Consider the following 9640-nt stretch of genomic DNA (forward strand, 5'->3'; position numbering starts at 1 on the left):
TTGACCACTCCTTCGGCAGATGCACACCTTATTACGCACCACTCCTTCGGCTGATGCACACCTTATTACGCACCACTGTTAGCACAGTGACCACTCCCACGGGAGATGCAACTTATTATGCACCACTGCTAGCGCAGTGACAGCTCCCACTGGAGACGCACTGCTAGTGCAGTAACAGCTCCCACTGAAGATCCCACACCTTATTATGCACCACTGCTAATGCAGTGACAGCTCCCACTGGAGACGCACTGCTAGTGCAGTAACAGCTCCCACTGGAGACGCACTGCGAGTGCAGTGACAGCTCCCACTGCAGACGCACTGCGAGTGCAGTGACAGCTCCCACTGCAGACGCACTGCGAGTGCAGTGACAGCTCCCACTGGAGACGCACTGCAAGTGCAGTGACAGCTCCCACTGGAGACGCACTGCGAGTGCAGTGACAGCTCCCACTGCAGACGCACTGCGAGTGCAGTGGACAGCTCCCACTGGAGACGCACTGCGAGTGCAGTGACAGCTCCCACTGCAGACGCACTGCGAGTGCAGTGACAGTTCCCACTGCTAGTGCAGTGACAGCTCCCACTGGAGACGCACTGCTAGTGCAGTAGCAGCTCCCACTGGAGACGCACACCATTATAATGCACAGCGACCGCACCCACCAGAGACGCAATCATTATTGATATAGAAATCATATCACAACACTGCAGATTACTGCCTCAACAGTGGCGGCTCCTTCTGGAGTACACATTTACATTTCATCACTGCCAAGCATTAACAGCTCCCAAGGAGTCACATCTGCATCACTGCACCCACCGGAGCCATTTTTCACTCTTTCCCAATGCGGTACAGCACCCCTCCAAATTTTCAAGGCTAGCATTTTGGGAGAGACCATGATATCTGTCTGGTTGCTGTCCTTCTATAAATTGCATCTTTGGGGAGCATTCTGAAGCCGGGCTAGACACTGCGCTCGGACCCTAACTCTCTCTATCCTGATAAGGGAAATAACACGAGTTAGGGTGTCTTCCCGAGCGCTCTCCCCGGACAGCACACCAAATATGCATATTCTATTAAGTCAAATATCTGTGAGTGTGAACTCGTGAACTGAGTGTTTGATAAGTAATGGACACAATATGATTGTTATTGAGTGTCTAACACTATATATTCATACAGATATCAGAGAAAGTTCAAGACAGAAAGAGACTGAGAGAGCATCACCACCCTGGCCAGGCTTAGAGAGATGATCATGATGAGCAGGTAACAGATTAACTCTAACTCTATGGGCCCTATCATACTCCCATACTTTCTGTTTTGCACCACGTTGTTTAAATAGTAAATCCATGTGCGCTACTTTGTGGACTCATGGGTGTTCTGGTCCAAAATAGAGGTGTGTTAAGGTGTATTGTTGGCACATTGCTGAAGGTTGTTTTCAATCATTTGGTTCTGGTGACGCACAAAATTTAGACGGAGGGCAGGAACTAAAAACTGAATGGGAGTCATAGAGGAAAGTGTATTTTTGTGATTTATACCATATTTCTATCTTTCTGTATAAGATATAAATAGAAAATAAGCACATATGTTGGGCATGATCCTTATATCATGAAGAGGGCCGAGTTTTGTACTCAACTAAAATATGTTTGCCTGTCATCGAGGCAGTAGACACTATAAGCTATTATATCACATGAAAAAATAAATACTTTAATTAATTAAACTGTCATAGTAATTGTTGCTGTGGGAAGACTACTGTAGTAATAAACAAATTATTTAAAAGGCTTCTCTTCTCTACGCTATAATCATACACGATCACAATGCAGCAGTATTACAGTTTATTAGTTTACTATGCTACAGTATTTGGTAGAATTCATTAACTTCAGTAGCATTCATTGTTCAATAAGAGTTCTACACATTATACACTTTACTATGTGGTTCAAAAACATCTTTTATTATAAATTACTATAGTTTTTCCCCATGTGGATGTTCCAGACATCACAAAATAACAGATGAAAGCAGACAAAAGCATGGACGCATAGTCTACATTATTATTTATTTATTTTTGTAAGGAGGTAAAGTGCTCCACAATAATAATCGTCTAGTTTTGTCCAGTAAACTTACCATTAACAAACATTCACCGCTTCTGCGCATATAGACGTTAATGTTACAGGTGTTTATTCTGCCAAACGCCAGTAAAGACTTGGATTAATGCAAAACAAGCCAGAGATTTCATTACAGCGATTACATGGCAGAGTACGTTATTTATCTTTTCTTTGATATTGTATAAGTGTGCTGGTGTTTGTATCTGATTTTATATAACACATTAATATATTTATACACACAGCTAGGCCTGTATATAATCTTTATTGGTGCTGTTACGAATTATAGCGTTCAAAAAAAGTTTGTACACATAGATGTTGAGTAAATGTTTATCACACGCCACCTTTTTTACATTTCTTGAACTTTTACCACTTTATGAGCAAAAGCTTTTGAAAGTCTATAAAAGCTGTTCGGCATTTCTTTATATTAGCCACTTTAAACTATTAGAAACAACATAAAACAAATATTTTAATGTTCTGGTAGCGAATCTTATGAAGAACCACTTCCTGCCCTCCATCTGAGTCACGTGTCAGCAATGACGTCATGTGAAAACAACCTATTTTGAGAACCTGAAACAGCCTGCGCAATAAACCTAGGGCTGTGACGGTGACGATTTTTTACTACCGGGGTGGGAAATCACCAACAACTGCCGGTGGTGGGGGGGGGGGGGGGGGGTTATATAGCCTTTAAAACGTGCACGCGGCGGCAGAGATGCTCTCTAATTTCACACAGGAGAAAACTGGACTAGTGGATTTCATGAAGGCCAACAGCCTAATTCATTTCATGTTTTGGTTAATTAAATCTGAAAATACAACTCTCTTGAGCTCTAAATGGAAAGAAACGCTAAAAAAATTTGTTGTTAAATAAATTTCAGCAGAGACGCAGCTGCCAGTCATTTTATGTTTTTTAGTTAGAAATAAAAAGGTTTAGTTGGACACTGCACAGTCCCTCAGTAGTCCACACTATAAATAATATTATCATTTATTATATTCATTATTATTACAATTAAGCTATACAGTTGACAAAACGCAGAACCCTTTTGAATGTTTGCTTTAATTTTGACATTGATAAAGTGCACTTTAATGGTTGTGTAAAGAAACATCCCATTATGAGGCAGCAGTCTCAAGTTAGGACACTTAAAAATATCTTTAAAGATGATCAGCCTGCGAAGTCAAGTTTGCAGTGTTATAAAGTGAAATAGGTATATAGTGCGTGATGTGGATTTGAAAATATAATGTAGACCTATTTTGATGGCTTTAATACAGTTAGAATATCTTTGTTTGTTTGTTTTTTACTTGTAAGCTTATTGCCTTCAAATGAAAATGTAACCTGAAAACAAGTTATTAAAATAGGCTAAATAGATAAATAAAATCACAAGTAGGCCTAAAGCCTAATTTTTTATTATTATTATTTTTTTACAAATGCCAACCGGACAATTTCACGAAAAAAAACCCACTTATGATAGCATAACATACATTTTATTTTTACATTTAAAATTATAATAAAAGTTGTGCCTATTGAGTTGCGTGTTATCCATGCCTAACCAATTTTCACGGTAATAACTGAGAACTTTTTTTCGTTGAGGTCGCAGCCCTTTCTGTTGAGCGGGTGAAGGCAATGACCAATCATAAAGGTGTAAGACCTCAATTGACAGCGCTCAAAAAGCAAGCAGGATAATGTTTACATTAGTTTATTTGCTATAAATGCTCATGCTGTCTTCTGTGCATGTACTGGAGTTTTGTTTGATACATTCAGAAAGAGTGTTTTCTTGAGCAGATCAAATTAAGGGTACAGTTCATATATCTGACTGCTGTTTTTAAGAACAAAACTGTATTACAAATCAAATATAAATATTAATATATTTATAGATTTTAATAAAAAAAAATCTTGTGTTGTGAAGAAAAAATCTAATTATGTATGGAAAGCATCGTCAATGCACCGAGACATCGAATTGAACCAAATCAATGGCATGATAATCATAACAGAACTGAACCTAGGACCAGTGTAGGTTCACATCCCTAGTATCTTGCTTCATTATTCCGCCGCCATTATTTCTCGGAAAGCAGGTTTCTCTACACCGCGAAGCGGCGCATTCTCAACTATCAAATATGTATGTATGTGTATATATATATATATGCAATCAAGCTCATAAACACATAAACAGAAAAAAGGGATCTGAATAATGTAGTTATTCAGATAATTGATGACCTTTTTCTATACAGATATAACTTGTGATAATCTGATGTTTATTTTCTTGTGTTACAGAGTTATCTAGAAGGCAGAAATGTAGACGTGAGCATGACGAGGCATATTATTCCAACTTGGATGGTTTGCAGTTTGATTATATACAGCTTAGACTTTCAGGCTTATAGAGTTCAGTAATTAATAAGTCAGTTTTTAGTTTATATATCACAAGCGGTCTCTTTTCTTTACCCAGAAAGCCCTGACTCCCACACAGACCAAAGAAAACAGAACGTCTAAGACTGGTAATGGAAATGGTAAGATTGTTAGCTATGTTATTCAGATAATTGATGAACTTTTTCTATACAGATTAGGGATGTCCCGGTCCGGTATTTTTGCCCTCGAGTCAGAGTCCTTTGATTTCGAGTATCTACCGAAACCTGATCCGATACTTCAATAATAATAGAATAACTTTAAGGTTACAGTTACATTTTAGGTTACCTTATTAACTAATTTAAAGTCTCTAGGATGCATACTTTATCCTCATGCTGGTTGATCTCAACTCTTCAGCATTTTGAGTTATTTTGTTGTCACACTCCAACTAATTGATAATACCATTAATTGACAACAAATGTCTATCAATGATTATCAATTAAGGCTGTGATGGTAACGGATTTTCTGTTATCGCGGTGTTGAAGCAAGAAATCATGCGGTATGTCGGTTACCCGCACACACACATATATATATATATATATATAAAAATAAAATCGCTCCACTGAAAATAAGCAGTTTTAACGCTGTAATTTCTATATCCCAGTCCCTTTATCAACATGTTTAATGCAAGTCATTATTTTAAAGATTATAACTTGAGAATATGATTTACCTCAGCGCTGCACTTTTGTCCTTCGCCCTCGCGCTGAGTTCAGGTGACGGAGTGTTGTGAAGTAGTTAAACTCTCCTCAGTTTAATTTACAGTGTCAAACTGGCACAGGAATATCAGTATATTAATATAGGCTTTGCTAAAATGCTGGTCAAATGTAGGTCTTTTTTTACAGAAGCTATACAGAAGCGCGAGCTGTGACCACGGTGATGAGGCAACAATCGCATATATGTTGACTTATTTAAAGTAGGCTATATGCTATAATAATTGTGTGTAAAGACTTTTTTTTAAAAATGTAGCTAATATATCACAGGGGTTTGTGTAGCAGCAATTACAGTGGAGCATAATCCTTTTTTCCAGAGGAGCGAAACAAACACTGCACAGTTGTGTTTCAATTCATATATTTTTTACAATTAACGCATTTAGTTTTGTACAATTTGTATCTTAGTTTTTGTCGGTCAGTAATCTACAAAATAAACAATAATAACTAATAAACTTTGAGGTGAAGCGATGTGCCTCAGGGCCTATCTACTGAAAGGGTTACATACAACCTTAACGTCCCTGCTATGTAGCGCATATATAGCCTATATATACTCCATTTTAGATAACCCTTTCAATAGATAGACCTCATCAATGACATATTAAGCATGGACATTTAAAGGATAAGTTATGCTTTGCGCTGTGAGATGCGTCCATGACTTTACACATTCAAGTAATAATCAAGTGTGCGCAGGTTATGTACCTTATGGAGTCACTCTCTTAATATTGGATATTTAAGAAGCAGAAAACGCTGTTATGAAACAAACTCTCTTATATCTGCTGGTGCTGATATTAATACGCAGATCTCGGTTATGCTGGTGCAGCCGTTAATACACGGTTCAGGTAATCAAAAAGCCAGCTCGCCTACATGATGTTTAATTATGGGTGGGTCGCAGGTGGATAAGTTCAATCATTGGTTATGCAGACCACTTTGCCTAAAATATCAGAAAGTTCAAACTCTGATTAAACTAAAGCGAAACTGACCGATCAATGGATGTTTGTCATAAAGAGTGTTAATATAGGCTGCTATTTTATTTTTGATACAGTTAACAAAGATTCAATATTCCAAACTGAATATTTCACTTTTATTTTATTTATATTACGATTGTATTTAACAGACCAGTTTGTGTTTTAGCCGCGGCATATAGCGGACCCTGAGGCACATCGCTTCACCTCAAAGTTTATTAGTTATTCTTGTTTATTTTGTAAATAACTAACCCACAAAAACAAAGATGCAAATTGTACAAAACAAAATTCGTTCAAAGAATATTTTTCTTCCAACAAAAATATCTGAATTGTATATTCTTGTGCGTCCCCATCCGCTACACAACTGTGTAGTGTTTGTTTCGCTCCACGGGAAAAAAGGATTTAATTAATGCTCCACTGTAATTGCTACACAACCCCCTGTGATATATTAGCTACATGTTTTTATAAATGTCTTTACACAAAATTATTATATAGCCTATAGCCTACTTTAAAGGGCACATAGTTTACCTCTTTTTTTATGATTTAATATTAATATTATGGTTGTTCTGAGTGTGCCAGTTTAGGTTCAGTTTAAAACACAATTCAGATTGTTTTATTATAATGTGTTAAAAAGTGTCATGTTGGGGGCGTGTCCACAGCTCGCTGATTTATGGGTGTGTTGCTTCACATGTAAATTAGTTTCGGCTTCCCGCCCAACGTAACAAGGGGGCGGGGCCATGAGCTCACCCGCTCTGTGTTTGCAACAGAGGCAGACTGAGAGGAGAGGATCAGCATTCAGTCGTACATGTACAACTCTGACACAGACCAAGCAGAGAGTACAAAATCATTTGTGTCTTTGTACAGTTTTACAGCCAACTGTGTGCTAGTTTCAAGTGCCGAGCTTGTACACAGAAACTAATAACCACGCACACTGAATTAACTTTGACTGAGGCACCGGATGCGCCGCTCGAAGCTGCGACACGGCACACCAGACACTCTCTGTGGCGCAGCAGAAACATGAAGTGTCCCGAATCGTCGCGCCACGCATTTTTTTATTCTAAACATAGGTTTCTGCAGCGGTCCGCGGCACCCAGCCGTCGACTTGAGTGTACCCTGATAGAAACCGATGTTTAGATCTCTAAAACGCATGCTAGTTAAGATCACAGGGAGCTTCTGGGATCGTGAGAAATGCAAACGGCTGAAGTATAAGGTAGACTCAATGAGAAGTACACGTTTGCAAACCTACCTAAAGATACAACCAATAATTCTGATTAGAGCAATAATGTGGAGAATATTGCTCTTGTGTTGAGCCCAATGAGCCTTGCATCTAAAAATAGAGCTAGCGTGTTCCTTTAGTGATATCGCTTCCACTCACGCTGAAAATGGCGGACGTGAATCATCAAACTGAGGATATGATGACGCGCCTGTCAATCAATATTGGTGGGTTGGGGGACCGCTCCAATGTAAAGTTGCAGTCGGTTTGAACACCGCTCCAATTGGTCCACCGTTTTTTATGTTGTTAAATTGAAAAAAAAGCACTGGGTGTGCTTATATCACCCCAATATGACGGTCTATACACCATACATGCACATATGGCTGTCTAAACAGCTTGAAAAGTAGATTTTTTACCATAGGTGCCCTTTAAATAAGTCAAAATATATGCGATTGTTGCCTCATCAACGTGGTCGCAGCATGCGCGTCTGTTTATAGCTGTAAAAAAAGACCTACATTTGACCAGCATTTTAGCAAAGCCTATATTAATATACTGATATTCCTGTGCCAGTTTGAGAGTTTAACTACTTCACAACACTCCGTCACCTGAACTCAGCGCGAGGGTGAAGGAGAAAAGTGCAGCGCTGAGGTAAATCATATTCTCAGGTTATAATCTTTAAAATAATGCCTTTTATTAAACATGTTGATAAAGGGATTGGGATATAGAAATTAAAGCGGTGCGTTAAAATGCTTATTTTCTGTGGAGCGATTGATTTGAGTTAGTAGGCCTGCTTTATTAAAATAAGCTTCAAATAAAAACAGCCTATGCTGGTTATTAAAAAGGATTCAGTGATTTCGTTTTGTAATCTAAATTTGTAATTTAGGTGTAAAATACTCAGGGCAGGCCTTTTATTCCTTATATTTAGTTTATTCAGTTTTTCTATACAATCCTGAAAGATTCACAAGCAAAAATAAATACTAAACTAAAATGGGCGGTGATGACGGTAATAGCCACATCACCGCGGTTGACATCTCATTATGGCGGTAAGGTGGTGATGCGGTTATTGTCACACCCCTATTATCAATTTTATGGATTAGTTTTAGGATCCCTATTATTTAGACATTTTGTGATGTGTACTACATCAATATTTAAAATATATGCTCATAAAGCAAAAACATGAACCCTCATAGAAATTGAAATGATTGTCTCTCTGTCATCTTTACTACACTCAGTCATATAATTTTCTAAAAGCTACGAAAGCTACCACTGATGCTAAAATACCTAGCACTGCCTCCACTGATATTACTGCTCTTACTACTACTATATTACTACATTCTTCAGTTTAGGTGTTGTTCAGTTCACATGTAAAATAATGCAATACACAAGGACTATAATAGATGTATACATAGTGATTTTATTGTTATTATCCCTCCAGCAAAGTCATACTTACTTAATATACATGTTTACTTATGACTGATGGAATCATGTGCTTTTCTGATTCTTTTCTGTAGGTTCTTCCAGGCAGAGCGTTCAGAAAAGGCCCTGGAGTGATGCTGAAAAAAAGTGGTTTGGCGACAGCAAGGGACCTGCATAACACTAATGAAAGTTCCTGGGAAAGACAAATGTTTAAAGTGCCTACAGAAAGAACCAGTGCTTCAATCCAGGGGCTGGAGAGATGTCAAAATCATGTTTACAATGTAATCTAATCAAAAAGAAGAAACTGATTGATAAATTTCTGTTCTTTAAAGAAGTAAAGTAACCTTTAACTATCCTCTCTCCCTCTTAAATTCATCCTGATTTTCTGACTCTTTATTCTGCACAACAAACAGAACTTTACGTTTTTCTTCCTTTAGTTTTGCCATCCAGATGTGTACTTTTAGAGCTGACTATGTTGTTAGATGTTGGGCTTGTGAACCTGTTTTTGACAGGTATTCTGTGTCGATTTTTTTATTAAATAAAATATTTCTGTTATAAATAAATTACCATCTTCTCTGATTTCTAATTTTGGAGCTTGTATTGTGGTGCTTGTCAAAAAACCGGTTTTGTTTCTCTATACTTTTTATCTAAGTTGGAATTTCACTCAACTGCTAAAACTAAAATAAACTTGTGACCAAGACCATGTCTGAGATTAGAGTGGTTTTTTATCATCAGCGTAAACTTTAACTGCAGTTTTTTTTGTCTTGTTTTCTGTTCCAACTGCTCAAACTCACAGTGCGGCTCATATCACAGATTTTAATTCAGCTGCTATTCTTTATCATAATATAAGCCGGTTAGAGAA

At 37.8% G+C, this 9640-nt stretch overlaps 1 long non-coding RNA gene across 1 annotated transcript; it reads left to right on the forward strand.

Moving 5' to 3' along the window:
* The first annotated feature begins 1056 nt into the window (after nt 1-1056).
* Nucleotides 1057-9321, forward strand: LOC130246983 (uncharacterized). Its single transcript, XR_008839479.1, has 4 exons — nt 1057-1249; nt 4349-4411; nt 4521-4581; nt 8874-9321. It is a non-coding gene; the product is annotated as an uncharacterized LOC130246983 (long non-coding RNA).
* Nucleotides 9322-9640: the final 319 nt, after the last annotated feature.

Source organism: Danio aesculapii, chromosome 19, assembly GCF_903798145.1.
Source record: "Danio aesculapii chromosome 19, fDanAes4.1, whole genome shotgun sequence".
In the NCBI taxonomy this organism is placed as follows: domain Eukaryota; kingdom Metazoa; phylum Chordata; class Actinopteri; order Cypriniformes; family Danionidae; genus Danio; species Danio aesculapii.